Source organism: Sciurus vulgaris, assembly GCF_902686455.1.
Source record: "Sciurus vulgaris genome assembly, chromosome: 14".
NCBI lineage: Eukaryota > Metazoa > Chordata > Mammalia > Rodentia > Sciuridae > Sciurus > Sciurus vulgaris.
In genome coordinates this window covers 39,574,157-39,594,888 of record NC_136475.1, presented here as the reverse complement: position 1 = coordinate 39,594,888, position 20,732 = coordinate 39,574,157, and positions in this window count along the sequence as shown.

Here is a 20,732-nt window from a genome sequence, read left to right as displayed (position 1 = left end):
TTTTGAACATATACCAAAACCTATCCCAATCTTGATTACTTGAGTAATCAAGTCCGATTCTCTTCGGGGGAAGCCTGAGTCTTCTCTCTTATTGTTCTCTAAAGTTGAAAACCCTGTCCTCCATGCATGCCTTTTTAAGTTACTTCCATACACTCTCTGCTTTGCTCATATAACCAGTCACCTACTGGCTTTTTGTCATTCACTGGCAAGCCAAGCTGGCTCCCACCTCAGCACCTGGAGTTAGTGTTTTCTTTGCCTGTGCTCCTCACATTGCCCCTTTTCTCATTTGTCTGTGGTCTCTACTCAGGAAAGCCTTCCTTAGTGCCAAATAGCACTCTTGCCATGAACTGTGCATAGCACTTACACATTTTTTATAAGATACGTATATTGTGCTCCCACTAGAATATCAGGTTGGTAAAACAAGAGATATTTATTGATTTGCACTTACCCAATTTTGCTTAGAACTGTTATTGAAATATAAGTGCTTACTAAGTGCAGACCAGAATATGTATATAAGCTGGAAGCTCCGATCCGAAGATAGGTGATACACTGGGAAATGTCTGATTACCTGAATTATGCCCTCTTGTCAGATAATAATCTGCTTGGCAGTAAATACACGGATCCCTAGAGATCAGGAAAATTGTAACTTGGGCACTATGCCAGGAACCGATTTTGTAGGATTATAGTATGGGCTGGGTGAGGTAGCTGTAGTTGTTTCTAATAGATAACAACATGTGGCATAAAAATAGTCCATAAATAATCAAATATCTTAGCATTCTATCTCTTCTTTCATCAAGTATAAAGTGAGACTCACTTTCTTCTCTCATGCTCATCTTCTGTGGAGAGCTATGGTGCACATTTTAAGAGGCCTCTTCATTTTTAGGATGTAGATTGTCAGGAAGAGAAACATATGCGATATTGGAGGAACATGAATTAAAGATGAGGTCTGACTTCACTATTTGCTAGCATAGTCCCTTAAATTCATATGGCTATTATGACCAACACATAAACAATTTGGCTTACTAGGGAAATTACTGATTATTAGGAGTAAGGGAAGGATAATTTCTAGTAATTCCATCTATGGTTCCTACTGATATCTGTGTATTCTATTCCACGCAGTTCCTTTCAGGGACCTGTCCTGCTCTTTATTTCTTCCCCCAATGCCTGTGCTCATCCAAGTTGCTTCTGATTAGTGTCAGATGGTGCTGTGCATACTTGCACACTGATTAGCATTTTCAAGTTGATTTGCTCTAAATACTAGCCAATTGGAAGCAATGACACTGTCTGCCTTGCTTCAGTTATTATTTTTATGACAGCACTGACTTCTTCAAATAGCTTTAGTTTCATGCACATAACAGTATATGTTTCTTTGCTTTCAATTTCTCTTCCACTAAATCACAAGGATTCTGGTTGCATTTTTGTGACTAGAATTAGTCTTCATGATGCTAATTCTAGCATCATTCTTGAGGTGTGTGCACTGTCTTCATTCTTTGCATCAGGGATTTCAGTTCAGCATCTTCAGCCATCTTGTGCAACAATAGGCTGCTTGTGACAGGGCACACTTTTCAGACATGCCAACCTTGACTTGACATAAGTCACTTGGTACAGAACAAAGTTTCAAAAACGGCTCCTCTGCTTCAGATTTCTATCAGCTGGAGCTAAATGTCAGCTGATTGTAAGCCTTTTTAAGGTGTTGCAGGCGTCTCAAAATCTACTACTTCATAATAGATGTTGACTCCTTCATTAAACTATTTTGCTCAACAACTTTTCCATAGCTTCATGATTACTACATTAGTCATTGCTACTTGTCTATTATGTTTGTGAAACCTAAAGAGAGGTGGTCATTTTACCTACCACTTTGAGCTACTAAGTAAGAGACCTCAGATATCAAAATTCTCATGACAACACCCCTCTTCTGAAAAGAATGTTTTCCAGAGTTGTCTTCCTAGGTTTGATGGAAAATTTCCCCATCTAAATTAACATGATGGGGAAATTTGGTAACACGGTTTTACCAAAGCTCAACCGTAGCCCACAGTGGCGTCTGGTGAATCACAGATCTGTTGTACTGTGACTTAACCCTTTCATTTCCTCACATCATTGCTCCCCTTAAAGGACACCTTGATATTTACATATCTTCACTTGTGTCATCTTAAATTTCAATTCCTTTGTTTTTAATTTGATGGATGACCTAATAAACAAATCTTAGTTATATTCAGCAGAGAGATCTACCTTCTGTTTTTATCCTACTATGATCTATTTAACCTGTGCACATTTCAGTGAAAGGTATTAAAAAATATATGGGTAGCAGGCTTATAAGAGACATTTAAAGAATCTGTATGATCTACTAAATAACCTAGTACATCCTAATTTTACCACACATTAACTTTGCTATCTTTTCCTACTATCAATTTATTTGTAGTTAAATCTTCAAATCATAAAATTTCCATGTTATAATGTTAAAGATGTCTGAATTATCTGTAATAATAATTGAGAAAGGCAAAATAAATTACAGATAAAGATCGCAATGTTATCTTAAATATTTTTCAAATGTATGGGATTTTTGACAGCTTTAATCACCCTTGCTACTAAAAGTCTTACATCACAACTCACATTATGCACTTTATTTACTAGTTGGAGATAGGGCCAACTCCTCATGCCAAATGGATGGAATAATTATCAAGCGAGACTAGACTTCCCTCTGAAATAGAGCAGAACCTAATCTTATTTCAAACTTAAATGGATGGATCAGTTCAAATCACACAATTACCCTTAGTCACAGAGAAACAAAGCATCCCTTCCATTCAGTCCTATCTCCAAACAGCAGCAACTCAGACTTTGTCAGGTTGGTAAAGTTTAGGTCTACAACACAGATGCATTATGACGGTCAGACCCAGAATTTAGCAAGCAATTGCTTCTTCAGAAAAGCACACCTGAAGGTCACACAGTTCCATGAAGTTTATGATATTACCAGAGCACTTTAAATTCGTAAGAAAATAACTCTAAAGTCGATATTCACTCCAGGTCCCTTGAGTAGTGATTTTAAAGGGGGTTAATGTGATGGAACAGCCAACCATGTTGGTTGAATTTGAACAGCTAATTTTTTTTTATTAATTGAATTGATCTTTCCCTTGCTATTCTACAGTACCTATGTTACGTCCTCCATAATCAAGGGGATTTATCATGCAGAAGAAATACTCACAAGGGCTGTTTTTTTGCCTTCTTTGCCTAATATTAAAAGGCATCATAAGGATTTCAAGAGGGTAAACAGGAGAATGTGAAAGGAATAAAATAAGCTTGGAGAAAACAGAATCCAAATTATTAGGTAACATAGTGAGCAGAAAAATGGGGACCCCTGGTCATTTGCTACAATTTGGTAGAGACTCAAGATCCATCTATTCCAGAGAAATGCACCTGCTAGCCTAAAACAGCCCTAGCAATTCTAAAAATAATTATTCTATTAAAGTACCTAGTAAAATATAAGTGTAATGCCTGATAGTTTTATTACTTTGGTGCAAAAAAATAAATGTGTTATACAAGTTGAATAAACAATATATTTGAAAAGTTTATCAGGTTCTCTAAAGGGAGAGGGCATCATTAGAATTTCCTGTTGAATTTTAAGAAAGTTTTGACTCATAAAAAGGAAGAAATACTTAAGTTCTGAAAATTTTGAATTTATCAAACAATATGAAAGGAGGGTGCATTCTGCCTTGGTGAGCAGTGGACTCTGTCACTGAGTACTCAGTCTGAAATGAATATCATAAAACAACATTGTCCAAAGGAAACAAATGTTAACCAGAAATTCAAAGACGGTATGCAATTATAAATTTAGGTTTATCATTATAAAATTTTTCTCTACCGATATCAAAAATACTAAAATTAAATATTTGATTTAACTCAACACATATAAAGTATCATTATTAAACATGCAGTCAATATAAAAATCATGAGTAATTTTATATTTTTGCAGTAAGTATTGCAAATTCCATGTGAATTTCAATTACACTTTGTTATGGTTTGGATAGTAAATGTTCCCCAAAGTCTCATGTGTTAAAGACTCGGTTGCCAGCCTGGTATTACTGGGAGGCAGGAGAAGCTTTAGGAGGTAGAGCCTAATGGAAGGAAATTAAGAACATTGGGGGTGTGACCTTTAAGGAAATATTGGGAACCTTGCCCCTTCCTTTCTCCAACTGTCCTGAGGTAAACAACTTCATTCCACCACGTGCTCCCTACCATGTCGTCTGCCTCACCACACATCCCCAAACAATGCAGCCAATCTACCACCATCTGAAACCTCTGAAAGTATGAACCAAACTCGTCTCTTTATAAGTTGATTTTGTAAGGTGTTTTGTCACAGAAATGGAAATACCTTAACATATCCTTGAAATATGGACTACTGATATTTCAGTTCAGTAATTCAGGTAGCTATCAGCTAGGGAATTAGACAATGCAGTTACAAGTTTCCCAGATGGGGTATGAGATCCATTCATTAAGGTGATTTCCTTTGTAATATTTGATCCATTATTTGATGACCAAATCATATTAGATTAAATTCCAGTTGAGTGGGCAACTACATGAGGGAGTCACATTAGGTTTATTCAATATGCAATGATTGAATCGTATTAGACCAACTTCTAATTAACTGGGCACTGGAAAGGAAAGCCACTGGAAAGGAAGAGAGTATGGAGTATTTTCAGGGAGGAAGGACATGATCAACAGTCTGTACTTTAACAACCTTGAAACAAAAGGAAACAAACAAAAAAGTTCAACTAATGGAAATTGGTGGGACAAAGAAATAAAATGGTTCAATTTATATTTACTGGCCATTGGCTTTATGTGCAGCATTATAGAAAAATCAAAGTCCATGTCCTCATAGAGCATAATGGAAAATATGGAGAAGCCAAGCATTTGTACACATTGAAAACTAAGCAATATTAATTAGTATGAGAGAGTGCCAATGCAGCTTTCTAGGGGAAGAATCTAATAGAAGTTAGCAGAGAAGAAGTCATTATTAGCATTTAGAGGAATCTTCCCAGTGAAAGTAGCAGGCCTGGGCTGAGTCTCTGAGATTGGGCCATGCTTACACAAGAACAATGTTAAAAAGAAATGGAGTGAAAATATCTGAGGTACTTTTCTTGTTTTTTCTTTTCTTTCTTTCTTTCTTCTTTCTTTCTTTTTTTGACACATAACAAAGCCATCTGAATTGTAAATGTACTTACTACTGCACTTCTTAATTATTTGTATGTCATAGGAACCAGCTACATCATTTATGCTGTAGGACCTTTTCAGACTTAAGAGTTAGCAAAAGCAGAATGAAAAAAAAAAAAAAGCATCTTTCGATCTTGTGCCTTGTTTTCACTGCTTCTTTTTAATTCTATGCTCACTGATTTAAAAAGCAGGGGTTGAGAGTGGGGAGGGGGTTGCCCAAGATCTACTTGGAACCTTGATGCAGAGAGCAAAAGCCTAATTGAAATTAGATCCCTTTATCAAACAGCTTGGCTAAATGTTTTTTGGCCAAAGGAGTAGCTGGATCAGGTTGGAAGCAAAGGCCAAATGACTAGGCTGCATTTCGAATGGGAAGGATGAAACCACATGGTTCAAATTAGGTTGAGTCTAAGGTTTCAAATGCTCTAAGAGAGAAAGCAGTCTAGGATCCATCAGACTTGTTGGCACTTGAGCTGGCTAGCACATACTATTATAATCATCAGGAGATGTGAGATATACTGGGTTTTGTGGGAAGAGGTTAAGAAATAACAAAGAATGCTTCCATGTGCTCAGGTCTAAAATCGTGGTTTTAGTCCTGATTTCTCTTCTTTCATAACTTAAGTGCAATTTATCATCAAATCTTCTTGGAACTGCTCTCAAAATATACCAGAAGCTCATCTCTTGCCACCTAATGTGGTCACCACACTGGCTCAGTACACCTTCATCTCATTCCATCTCATCTCATTCTCAGTGGCCTTCTAGCTAGATGCCATTCAATCTTTCTCCCTTTGCGGTCTCTCTCCAGCAAAGCAGAATCCTTTAAAAACACAGTCAGATTTTATTACTCTTTTATTCAAAATCCTTTGTTTCCATCTCACTCAAAATAAAAATGCATACTCTGCTCTGATAAATCATTACATGACCTGCCTCCCTCACCCCTGCAACTGCCTCTCTGACACTGTAACTTTAATTTCCTTACTCGCTCTCTCCACTTGCTGGGCTTCTTGTTGCTTTTCAAAACTACCTGTACAGCTTACCTATGGGGCTTTGAACTTGCTGTTTCCTCTCTTTGCTGTGCAGTTTCCAAGCTATCACAAGGATCCTCACTTCATTCTCATCTTCTCAGTGATCCCCTCACAAGTTGCCAATTTGAAATTTTACCTCCTTCCTTCAGTACCTGATCATTTTCTCCTTATAATGTATCCCCAGCTAAAATACTATACAGGACTGGGAATGTAACTCAGAGGTAAAGCACTTGCTGGTATGTGTGAGACCCTGGATTCGATCCCCAGCATCACAGATATAAAAATTTTAAAAACTATAAAATAAAACATTGCATCTAATTACGTATTTGTTCTGTTGATGGTCCATGACACTGAGATATAAGCTTCAAGAGAAAAGAAATGTGGCTTTACTATTCTACCTTATATTTTAGCTCAAACTGGAGTCAAACTCAAAGTTTTGTATATAAAATTACTCTAAATATAATTCAAATAAGTTGTAGCCACTTAGAACCTGCCTGATTTCTACAAGTCACAAAACTACATTCAACATCTTCTGTCCTTAAATAAGACAAACCCTGGGGCTATAGAAGACCCCAGGTGACTATTGCTCTGCAGAGTTCTCTGACCTCTGCTCTGCTCATTGCACAGGAGCCCTGCTCTGGTTCCTGTCTCCCTTGAGAATTCCCCTGGCTGCTTGCCTCCAGGCTGCCTCTGGAAGATCTCCTGCAGTGAGGGACTTCCCCTCACATGACATCTTCTCAAAGTGACACTCAAATAAAGTGCAGTATGTGTTACTGCAAACCCAGAGCTGGAGCTTTTTCTTTGACTTGCCTCAAAATCTTCAAACACTCTACACCCAGAAGCATCACACTCTTTGCTATTAAGCCATTAGATGGCTTTCAGAACAAGGAAGATCATTCTACTCCTGTTTAGTTCTGCCCTGCTCTTCACTCATTTCCAAAATAGAAGCATTGGGGATACATGCTGTCATCTTTCTCTCCCTTTTGTTTTCTCATCTTTCTAAACTATTAATTCTGCTTATTGCTGTCTATTTGAATAGCTAGTAGTAGTTTATCATTCCCATTCACTCTACTTCCCCCTTTTCTTTTTTATCTTAAGTAGGATAAATATAATTAATAAAAATTACCCAGGATTGTCTGACTTCTCTTCCAACCCATTTCCTCTATTTTGGGAGAATGCATAGGATTTATGCACAGATTATACACTAACCATCAAGAGGTAAAAGTATTTTTGGTGTTGTTGAGTGACTCCTATACCCCTGCCTGTCTTTCTTCTTTGATCTCTGGAATACTGACCTTAAGATCTATAAAAACTTCCTCTCTACCATCTGTCTTTATACTTTAGGGTCTCTTCAATGAAGCTCCGGCTTCTCTAAGTCCACTTTCTATTCTCCTTTCCTTTCTGTCTATCACTCTGGCTGCATTTCTTGTGTCCTTTCATACTTTTGATCTTATTTCTTGACCATTATCTATAGTATTATCCAAGTCGGCACATGAGGGACCATGAAAATAGTAAGTCAACAAGCCATGTGTGTGTGCATGCATGTGTGTGTGTGTACTCTTTTTTGTTTTAAGTAAATCACATTCTGGATAACAATAACTATTTTATCAACATCTGCTTCACTTAGAATAAATGGACTATTTATCCAAGAATAAAAAGGACTTGTCAAGTCCCAGAAAGACATAGAGGAATGCTGAGTGTATATCAGTATGTTAGTCAGCTCTCCATTAGTATAATAAAATATCTAAGATAATTAACTCATAAAGGGAAAAGTTTATTTTGGTGAACAGTTTTCGTGGTTTCAGTCCATGATTGATAGGTCCCATTGTTTTTGGATCTGTAGTGAGACAGCACATAGTGGGTGGAGCACGTGGAAGAGCAAAACCACCTACCTCATGGCAAAGAAGCAAAAATAGAGTGTTTCAGTCAGCTTTTTCACCACTGTGACCAAAAGACCTGACAAGAACAATCTTAGAGGAGGAAAAGTTTATTTGACACTCATAATTTCAGAGGTCTCAGTCCACAGACAACTAGACTATGGGCTAATTGCTCTGGGCATTAACATGACTTAGATCATCATGGCAGAAGAGTACGGTAGCTGAAAGAACTCCAGGTACAGCCACCAGGAAGCAGATAAAGAGACACTGCAGACCACAGACAAAATATCAACCACAAAGGCAAGTCCCCAAGGACTTGCCTCCTCTAGCCACACCCTATCTGCCTATAGTTATCACCCAGTTAATACATATCAGGGGGTTAATGCACTGATAAGGTTAAGGGTCTCATAACCCAATTATTTCTCTTTTCTTGCAATGTCTCGTACACACAAGCTGTTGGGGGCCACTTCATATCTAAACCATAACAGAGAGTAAGGAAGGGGCCAAGATTCCACAGTCCTTTTTGAGGATTCATTCCTAATGACCTCCCACTATGACACACCTTTTAAAGACTTCACCGACTCCCAATAGTACCTCTCTAGCAACCAAGTCTCCAGCACATGGGTCTTTGGAATCGTTAATGATACAAACTGTAGCAATTACAGAATTAGAGGAGTCATTCTGAAAAAAAACTAGTATAATTCTGACTATATTGCATTTTGGAAAAAGCAAAAGTATAAAGACAGTAAAAATACCAGTAGTTGATAGTGGTATAGAGAGTGGGGAGAAAAAGATGGATCAGTGAAGCTTAGGGAATTTTTAGGGTAATAAACCTGTTGTGTATGTAAATATAATAGCAATCTCATGTCTTTATGCATTGTTCAAAACCTGCAGAGCTGTAGAACACAAGAAGTAAAACTAAAACTCTGAACTATAGTTAATACATACATTTGTTTATTGATTTTATCAAATGTACATATTAATGCAAGATGTAATAAGAGAGGAAACTAAAAGCAGTCAAATGGGGAGTGGGGGAGTTACATAAATTCTATAAACAAGTTTTCCTGGGTATCCATGGGGAATTGGTCCCTGGATTCCTCTTTTATACCAAAATCTGCAGAGACATAATCTCTTACATAAAATGATGCACTATTTGCATATAGCCTATGCAAATCCTTCCTTATACTTTAAATCATCTCTAGATTACTTATAATACCTAATACAATACAAATGCTACGTACATAGTTGTTATGCTGTATTGTTTAGGGAATGACAAAAAAAAGTCTCCACATATTCAGTAAGGCATAATTTTTTCCAAATATTTTTGATCTGTGGCTTCTTGAATCTGTATATACAAAACTCATGTACATTGAGGGCTGACTGTATCATCTGCTTAATTATTCTGTACATCTAAAACTATACTAAAAATAAAGCAACTATTTTTAAAAACAAAAGAAGAAAGAAAAGAAATATCCAGTTTGATGCACTTAGGGATTAGAGACTGGGGAATATTTCCAGTGGCAACAGGTTTAAACACTAACAATAGGCATAGTTTGCTTGTTTACTGCTAATGTTATTGTTGCAATTGTAAATTGACTCTTATCATAAACAGCCTTGTACATTGTAAAGTAAATCTCATGGCTTTTATGTATGCCAAAAATGGGTTCTTAACATGTAAATGGGCTCCCTTACTTTGCAGTACAAATCCCATGAGATTCTAATGACATAATAAATCAAGCAGTGCATTATTAGGAAATATTGAAATTGCAATGGGTTGTTGGCTTTTATTTTTAAACTTCCTAAAGGAGAAATGTGAAATTAAGGAAATGAATTTAGCCACTGCCAAAGACGAATAGTCTTTCACCCTCCTAATCACAAAGGGGACTGAGGCTGTTCGTTGTGAAATAAACATTTTCTCCCTACAAAATACACTCAGAAATCCCATAACTGATACTGTAATAGGCTGAATATATGAGCAAGTGGGCAACTTGAAGGGAAATTTCAGTGTCAATGTAAAGAACATTTGGTAACATTTCAAGTTTAGTTTTTCTTCTCCCTGTTCTTGATCCTATGTGTATTAGTATTTTTTCTGTTGCTAATAACTCAATGTCACAGATAGACTAAGTTATAAAGAAAGGAGGATTTGGGGACTCAGAGTTCTGGAGATCTGCATTTGAGGGGATGGTGATGGCTTTCGTGTTGCCAAAGTCCTGAGGTGACTAGTGGAAATACATGGAGAGATACAGGGAGTGTGTTTTATCCTCTGTGTATCCTGGGGTCTGTCTTTCCCCTTTGAAGCCACCAATCTTCAATCATGGGGTTCCACCCTGATGACCTCAATTAACCTTATTTAGGCAACCATTTTCCAGAAGCCCCACTGTTAGAGTAGGCAGGGAGGTGGGTAGGAAGACATAAACCAGCAGGGTGAGGAGGGGTGAGGGAAGAAACAATAGGGCTCACCCCTCACCCCATCTTTGGTGATGAAAAATCACTCCCCTTCAAGTGATGTAAATCCCACCCATGAAACCACTTCCTTCTTGCTCAGGTACTTACTTCTTAAACTCAAAAAAACAGGTATACCCAGTTTGACAGATTTAGGCCTCACAGCACTGAGACAGTTTTGAGGGGTACTATAATTCATTACAATTTATATTACAGTCTTAAATCCCCATAGGTCTCACTTCATGTTTATATATATATATATATATATATATATGCATATATATAAATATGTATACGTATATAGATATAGATAGAGTAAGGGCTGGGAGTATGCCTCAGTGCTTAGCCCTTCCTGGGTTCAATCCATATATACATATAGGGAAATACATATATATGAAATATAACATTATATATATATAATGTACAATATATAATTATTATATATATATATTATATACTTATATGTTATATATTTACTCTCAGCCTTTACTATTTTTTTTTATTTTGAGACAGGTTCTTGCTAAGTTGCTTAGGGTCTCTCTAAGTAGGTGAGGATGATCTTATGATCCTTCTGCCTCATTCTCCCAAGTCACTGGGAAAACAGGCCTGTGCCACCATGTTATGCTCTTGCTTAGATATTAATGTAAACTTTCCAACATGGAAAAACAAGCATGGGAGAAGTAGATATTAGCACAAAAACCACGACAACCCCTACAAATACATAATACATGACAAGAGATATTCCCAGACCAAATATAAAAGCCCACCTGGTGATAAGCCCGGGTTCTTTTCTCCTAGGAAGGCAGTTACTCCATGAGAGGGTAACTCTATTGCACTAAATAAACACTTTGAGCTTATTTTCTGAGTCTCTTCACTGAACTCTTTCTTTCCAAAACCAGAACTGAGGAGAAATAACACCTGGTAGCATAGCACCACCTCTAAATGAACAGATTAGTTTTTCATTCCTTAATATCTCACAATGGAGATTTAAACCATTGTACCAAGCAACAAAATCCTGGATATTTATGTTTCTGTTCTGTTTTGTTTTGAAATCATGCTTAGAAAAGTAACAATTACAAAAAGCAATAAACTAACCAATTAAGTAACTGATTATGAAGCAAACACATCTATTCCAGTTTTCTTTTCTATTAGTTTATCTAATCAAAGAAATTCTTTAGGTTATAAAACCCTGCCTGTATGGTGAAGAAATATATCATATTTGATGTGATATCAGAAACATGCTATTTCTATTTTTGTTGCCTCTTGGAAGATTTGGAGTATACTTCAAATATTTGAAACACGTTTTACATAGAGCAAATTTTAGAACCTCTGAAGCTTCACCTTGACAAAAGAAATAATGTCTCAGGCTTATGCTCAGGCATACACTCAGTAAGCCTTTGGAAGAAGAGAAAACATAAATGGATCTAACTCTCAACCTTTTATCAGTACAATACTGATAAATTAAACAGCAAGAATGTAGATAGTTAAAAAGGAAAAAAAATCATCTCTTCCAATGTTCTTCTCATCGGAGTTCACAAATTCTTACACCATCCTCGGAAATTATTAACAGAATCAAGGTAAGACAGAAGAAATGGGAAATAGGTAGAAAGGAGACATAAAAAAGGACAAGAAATAAGACTTTAATTCAGAAGTTCTGCACACATTTTGAGACCTACCGCATCCTAAACCTGTCTCTCTTCAAGGACTGTTACTCCCAAATTTCTAAGAAATATGTAAATCCACCTGTGCATTGTTAATGTTAATTCCCCCTAATAATTAGATGAAGCAAAGAGGGAGACAATAATCTTGATGAAATTGTAATTTAGGATCCTATTGATCAGACACAAAGAACACATCAGTGTAAGGATCTGGAGATTGACCAAGCATGCCAGAACCCATCATGAGATGATTGCACTGATATCATTCCTGCAGGTGTTTCCATACTGACACCCTCATCAAATTTCCTTTAAAATAAGGAACTCCAAAAGGTGCCTTTCACTTTGGAGATGGCCTGCATTGTCCCTTGAATGTGTGTTCATTGCTTTATCACCGAAGGTGTCTCTTTCTTTAAACCACCTTCATTCCTTCCAGAATTTGTATCCACTTTCCTAAAGAAATTTCTGTTTATGCCTTTGACTGACATGTGCTGAAGTTTTTTTCCATCATATTTACTAAGAATCATGCCAGTCCTGAGTTGAGTTCCTCATCTCCAGAAATTTTGTGGCTCCATCTTTGGAGATACCTCTTTTCTTATGACAGAATGAATACTGTGTGAAACGGAACTTGTACTTTCTGCTTATCAAGTTTAGTTGCTTCATCACTCCCCTCCTCTTTTTCCTTTTCCATTAAAACAAGATAGTGATTTCTCTTTTAGGTAGTAGTTTAACCATGAACAGCTGGGTAGGGGAAGGACAATACAGAGCAGTAATTTACATGATGGACATCAGATATACATATCAAAAAGAGAGTCCGTGTCTTAGTCAGGTTTCTTTTTTTTTTTTTTGTCTGTGTGACCAAAACTATGACAGGAACAATGTAAACAAGGAAAACTTTAACTTTTCTCATGTTTTCAGAGATTAGGTTTATGACTAGCCAACTTTGTAGCACTGTAGTGCAGGTAAGGGAGAAGGTCATGGTGGAGGAAAGTAGTTCCAGACATATAACCAGGAATCAAAGAGAAATTTCCAGTCACCAGTGACAAAATATAAACCCCAAAGGAATTACCCCCAGTGATTTTAGACCAGTAAATCTCTATCAGTGTATTAATTCACTGATTAGATTAATGCTCTCAAATCTAATTATTTTGACTCTGAGCATTCTTGCATTACCTCTCACATGAACTTTTTGGGGACATCACATATCCAAATAATAACCTTCCACCCCTGGCCACCAAAACCACATGACTATCTCACAATGCAAAATGTAGTTACTCTATTTCTAAGAGTCTCTGTAGCCTTAACATTTTCAGCATTGCCCGAAGTCCAAGTCCAAAATCTCATCTGCAACTCAAGGCAAACTCTAAACTTTGAGTCAAGATCAAAAGCAAATTGCCATTATATCCAAAATATAATGGCATAGACTAAACTTTTTCATTCCACAAGGGAGAAATAGGGTCATAGAAAGAAGAAATGAAATCAAAGCAAAACTGAAATGCAGCTGGGTAAACAAATCCTGCTCCAGGTCCAGCATCTGGGTTGCATAGCATCATGATATTCTCTTCAAATGGTTTTTATACCTCTGTCCCTATGCTTGCTGGTGTCACCCCACATGAATTCTCTTTCTTGGCTTGCTTCTGCTCAGTTCCTAAAGGTTTTTTTTGTTTGTTTGTTTTGTTTGTTTTCTTTTTTCTTTTTCTTCTTTTCTTTCTTTTTTTTTTTTTTTGGCAGACATTCCAATTTACTAGCATCTCATAATCTCAGAAGTCTCTACTACAACTTTGACTTCCTTCTCATTTCTTGGTGCATCACCCTTTAAGGAGAAGCCCACAGGTAGTACAATCCTGCTACACTTTGCTGCCTCCAAGGTCTTCCTTTGAAATCCTGGTGGAAGCCTCCATGACCCCCAAACCCTCTTAACTCTGGCACCCTGCATTCCTGCAGAACCAGCACCATCTCACACCAAGTCCTGACACCATGTCAAGGAGTCACTAAACCTCCTGGACAAAAGACTGCAGCATCTTCTGAGTGCCTGGGTAGCTGAGCACAGTAAAACAACTTCCTGGATGTCCCCTTATCACATGCAGGCAAGACACCCCAGTAATTTTTCATAAAGAAATTTTAACTTTTACACCTTTGATAATGAGAAGTGTGTGATCTTGTCAATTTCTGGGGTGTCCTTGAGCCATTTTTCCCACTGATTCTGTGTAAAGTACTTAGCATCTCTTTCATGACTCTAATGTCTTTAACAATCACTACTTCATGAACCTTTATTTTACTCACTCTTTTCTGGCTAAACTGAGATTTTCAAATTTTTCTGCTTTACTTTCTGCTCCTGATTATCACAGTAATCTTGGCTAAAGCCTGCCAGAAATATTCATGCCACTGCCTAAATAGTGGATTGCCTTGAAATATTTCCTACTAGATTAATTGGTTCATCACCTCTAAATTCAACCTCACAAAAAGTTGCAGGACTTGGGCAAAATGTAAGTATTTTCTTTGCCAGAATGTAACATGAATGGCCTCTAGTCCAATTACCAGTAGAATCCTCCTTTTTCCTCTGAAACCTCATAAGCCCAGTCTTTTCTGTTCACAGTCCCATTGACATTCTGGTCTTCTGAGCTCCCACAAGAATCACCTGATTAAGCTCTTATTACAATATTTTAAGGTTTTTCCAGCTTTCATCTCAAACTTTTCAAAATTCCTATCCCTGCAAACCAGTCCCAAAGGGTTCTAAGCCACAGGGTCAGGTTAGTTACAGCAACAATCACACCCCTGGTACCAATATCTGTTTTAGTCAACTTTTTTTATTTATTTATTTATTTTTTTGTCTCTGTGACCCAAAGTCCTCACAAGAACAGCATTGAGGAGGAAAAAATGATTTTGGTTCATGGTTTCAGAGGTTTAGTCCTGGGTACTCGGCCAACTCCATAGCTCTAGGCTGGCGCTGAGGTAGAACATCATGGCAGAAGGGCATGGCAGAGGAAAACATCTTAGGATAGGACATGGCAACCTGGAAGCTGACAGAACTCCATTCACTAGGGACAAAATATTAACCACACAGGAATGCCCCAGTGTCCTACTTCTCCCAGTCACTCCCAACCTATTATCATCACCCAGTTAATCCATATCAGGGGATGAATCTACTGATTAGATTAAAGATCTCATGATATAATTGATTCACTTTTGAACATTCTTGCATTATCTCACATATGAGCTTTGGGGTAACATCCCATATTCAAACATGAACAGTCCATGGGCAAAGGTCTGCGGATAATAGGAAACTTCATCAATTTAGACAAATATCTAGAAAATGGGGATGACTGTGTCAGACCTTTCCCAGCCCTGGTCAACTGTGACCTCCTTGAGGGAACTTTAGTTTTAAGACCTTATTTCTTGCAACCAGGTCATTGGGACACTCCTCTCGTGACCGTCATCACAACCATCACAAAGAAAGTTTGCTGAGAGCTATATGAAGGATAAGAAGTCACTTATCACAAAAAATAAGGCAAGAACCAAGAAGTTCACATCCTTTAAAACTCAGACTGCATAAAAGCCCTGCTATAGTATCCTACAAGAACATCCCTATCTCATCTTCTCTCTAATAAACTCCTGGCTATTATTTTCATCAACTTGATTGAAACTATTCCTAAAGGATCACAAGAATCAATTGCTGTGAATTCCTATGTTTGCTCGGACTCTGCAGGTCTCTTCCTCTGAACATCTCCTCCCAGATATTCATATTCTATTTTAGAGTTAATATCTTTTTGATCCTTACAACCCCTCAGCAGTTTTCAATTTCATTATGATAAAAGGAAAAATACATGCAATGGTTTACAAAGCTCTGAATGGCATTAGTCTTATCTTTTTATTCAATGTTCTCTTTATAATATTCTTCACACATTTTGTGATCTTTGTCTTAGCCTCACGGTTCCTTGAAATTTACATTCTATTCCTTATTTCAGGTGCTATGTTCATGACAGCAGTCTCCAACTGGAATCTTATTCTGTCTCCCCCATTTTTTTTTACTGACTTCTGTATATACTTTTCTAATATTATATTAAACATTACCTTACATTTCTTTTGTTGTTATCACCTCATGTATGTCTGCTTACATTATGTTTTTTCCAAGTAGAATACACACTTCCTTAGAGCAATACAATTGAATGCTTCATTCATTTTGTCTATAAAACTTAGAACAATGTCTGGCATAAGGTCACTACTAGGTTACAAGGTTGAATAGATACTTTTTCAATAAATAAATAAATAATACTTATTATGACTGGGCAAGGTGGCACACACCTGTAATCCCAGCAGCTAGGGAGGCTGAGGCAGGAGGATTGCAAAGCAAAGTGCTGAGCAACTCAGTGAGACACTGTCTCTAAATAAAATACAAAATAAGACTGGGGCTGTGACTCAGTGGTTGAGTGTCACTGAGTTCAATCTCCAGTAAACACCCCCCAAAAATTATGGGGTAAATTATGGTAGTTAGTATATTTTACATACTGGACAACTATGCTTATTTAAAAAAATAAATATTACTTTTTTATGTATTTTATATTTGTAGTTTTAAACTTGTTGCCAAAGAAGTAGATTTAGGTAGACTGCATATTGGTCTGGGGTAAACATCCTAGACTGTGACCAAAAATGTCTTAATATTCTCCTTAGTATGATTAAACTTGAGACAGGCTTCATCCTGACTATAGGTTTCTGACCTTCCTTTTCTTAGAAAATTTACTCTAGAAAACTTGTAATTGCAAATTATTCTCACGAATCTTTAAGATGAAATCTTTTCCCTGTCTCTTGCCAGTTTTAAGACAAGAGAAATGTCTCTCTGAAAGACCTGGCTATCATACTTTTGAAATGTTTTCATTATAAAGATAATGTTCCTATCTCTTAGTTTTTGTGGGAAACCAAAACCATGGATAAGCAGCAATAAGCAAATACAGAGGGCCAATTAATATTGACCAACCTCCCCTGTAATTGACCAACCTCCTCCAGGGTTTTTCCACTAGCTCAGCCTGGCATTTCATAACTTTTTTTTCTTTGTTTTGTTTTCCAGTGAAGTTGAGTCCATCTTTCTCTCTTATTACAATAATCTTGAACAGTCTTCCTTGACTTCTGCTAACTTCTTCAGTGCTAGTTTCCTTTGACAGACACTCATATAGGGTCTTGAATATTCAGGATGATCATTCACATTCTCATACAGAGGGAGGGAGGGAGAGAGAGAGAGAGACACACACACACACACACACACACACACACACACATAGAGAGAGAGAGAGAGAGAGAGAGAGAGAGAGAGAGGGAGAGAGAGAGACACAGACAGAGAGACAGAGAGATATGGAACCTACCTTTTGCTGGGCAAAAGAGCTAGATAAAAATTAGATAACATTTTTCTTATTGTGAAATTACATTTAGTAAGGAGGCTATAAAAAAGACATTAGAAACAAAAGTTAGTATGTGCTAAGAAATAGAAAATAAATTATTTTTTAATGAGCAGAATAAGATTCTACTTTTGGTGGATACAACAAGGATTTTAGCATTATGTGTCAGTATTTTAGAAAAGTTTGAAGGAAGCAATGGAGACCACACAGAATGAGCCAGGCAAAGGGGTCAGAAACACAGTCCATTGTGAAGGATTAAAAATGTCTCAAGTCCTTTAACCCTATTTCCAGCAAGATGGGATTTTTGTCCCCTGCCCTTGAATATGGGCAGATTTTGTGACCCCTTAGACCAATAAAATGTGAAAAAAGTGATGCTGGTTAATATATGCTCCAAACCTGAGAGACTGGCAGGTTCTATTTTCTGCCTCTTAAGACACGTCTTGGAGCTCTGAACTGCCACATAAAAAATTCAGACTGTGAAACAGAAGAGACAAGGTAAAGAGGGTTTTCTCTGCTTTGAAGAAAGAGGGGTCCTGGGCAGGGGATGTAGTTCAGTGGCAGAGCACTTGTCTAGGATGCAGGAGGCCCTGGGTTCTATCCCCTGCACTGATGAAAGAAGACAGAGAGAGACAGAGACAGAGGGACAGAAATAGAGACAGAGTGTGAGAAAGGAAGGAAAAAGAAAGAAAGGGAGAAAAAAGGAAGAAAGGGGAGACCAGCTCCCCTGAGTGTAGCCTTTTAGGCCTCATGTCAAAACACCAGACATGTGATTGAAGCATCTTAGACCCTGTATAGATTTGCCACTAGCTAAAATCTACCAATTGACCTCAATAATGTCTGTGGAGGGCAAAAGAACCACACTGTTGAGCTATAATAAAATTCAAGCATAAAAATTCTTGAGATATAATACAGTTTTGTTGTAATTTGTCACATAGTAGGAAAAAAGAATTGCTGGAAACAGTATTAACTTAGTTAGGGGTACTGTAAAAGTTGGGATTGAATGTAGACCATGATAGGAAGGTGAACTATGAAGATATTAGAGATGTAGGCAGAGGGCAACTAATGCTTTCTTAGGTGATTTTAGGAAGTTTGGCTCTCTTTTTTAACTAATAGTGTTATCAGCAACCAAGCCAGAGAAACTGCTTGAACTCCGGCTGGCTGGATTTGGATACCTGCCCACATAAGAAATAAGCAAACAATGTAAAAGTGAAAAATGGATTTTATGCAGTTTGATGAAACTGGGGAAAACCAACTAGATTGTTTCTCTCATGATCCTTCAGAAGCTTTTAAAATTTATAGAAGCACAAGCCAGGTGGTATACCTGTGTAGATTTAGTTAGGCTGTGCAGAGCCTGAGAATGTCAGTTCTAGCTTTCTTGTTCCCATCCTCAGATGAAGAAGTGTTTTATTCTCAGCCTGAGAAAGTCTGGGATGCAGAAAAGCAGTTATCAGAAAGTTGCTTTTAATCCTAAAAGGGTCTGTTTCAATAGGACATTATTGATGAAATTTTTGAACAGTGACTTAAAATGCTTTTATAAGGCAAGACCAGTAAAGGTATCTTTTCCATAGTTCAGGAAGAAGATGGTAGTGTTTTTGATGCATGAGCGTGTCAGTAAAGATAGAACAGACACACTTGAAATTTATTTTGGAAGCGGAATTGGTATGTGTTTTATAGGATGGATCCCTTCATTGTTGTCATTTTAGGGGCAAAGTGGGTCATTTACTATATACCTATTATAAAATAGGGTCAGAAAAACATTCTGCAGAGTTCCGTAATATGGAAAAATGAATATTATTTCACAGAGAAACTTATGAAGCTAAGGTTGTTGCAAGAAGAAAAGGCACAATTTCTCAACACATCAGTCCAAATCCTAGAACCAAGACTTAACTCACATAGTGAATCTGCTTGCTGGGAAGGCATCTCACTATTCCTGTTTCTATTCCTTACAGAAGGTAAACCTTTCTATTAAATGAACACAAAAACTCCTCAGATACTACACAGTCCATACTGACTGCCAGCTTTTCATAGACATTTGGAAACATCATCTGTCCAGCACATTTAACTTGGGAGCAGTTAAAAAATATAATCCTCTTTAGGGAAGGCTCTGAAGTTCATCCTTACTTAGAAAAAGTAGAAATTCCCATTATCAATAAGGTCATTGATCCAGATATGTAGAGTGAGTTCCTTGGGTCATTTTTAGTAATTTTGTTTTATACATCAAAGGAAATGTTAAGACATAATTAATTATAATATTTTGGTGATGAAAGGAAAGAAATCAAGAATACATTCTAGGTTATCTACTTGAAAATTGAGAAAGTTTGTGATAGCATATACTAGGATGTGGAGAATTGAAGGATGGATTATTTTAAGGTGAGAATTATTTCCTAACATTTAAGATCATTTCTGAAATATTTAATTAGAAATATTGATAGTCCGTGTTTGGTATATGAGTCTAGAATTCAGAAGAGAAATAAGCCATTGACAAAAACAAAACAAAACAAAATAAGCCATTGAGATATATTCCTTGTGGTCATCAGCATAATCATGAAATTGGAAGTTATGGAAATATATCCCACCAGAATAAAGTGAAGAAATAGACTCAAGTCTCTCCAAGTTTCAGGAATTTAGAGATACAGAAACTAGCCCATGACTCTGAAATGGAATGGATAACAGAGGAACTAAGAAGCTCCCTTTCAATGACCCTAAGTCCAAGTGAAAAATATATTTCAAGAAAGGAAGACAGGAATACATCTGACAAATGCTGCTGAATAATTTTTTTGAGGCGTTTTGCTATAAAAAGGAGAGAAACACTGTAATTTTTTTGTTAACAGGATTTTTTTTTTTAATAAACAATCCATTTACATGTTCACTTAAAAAGTTGCTGATGCAAGAGAATGCTTTTTGATGCTATCAACTCTAATGCTAGAATTAAACACAGGTTATATTCCTTATATTTCACAGTTAAGTAGTGCTTCTCAATATGACTTAAAGGCACTCAATCTCAGTAGAAAGCAAATTAGAGTAAGCACATATTGATTTATTTATCTATATATCATCTATTTTATATGACAATGAGAGATAAAAGTTAAGATTTTTTTCTGGCGTCAATGGTACGGGTCAGCAATTTTGGAGACTGAGAGAAAG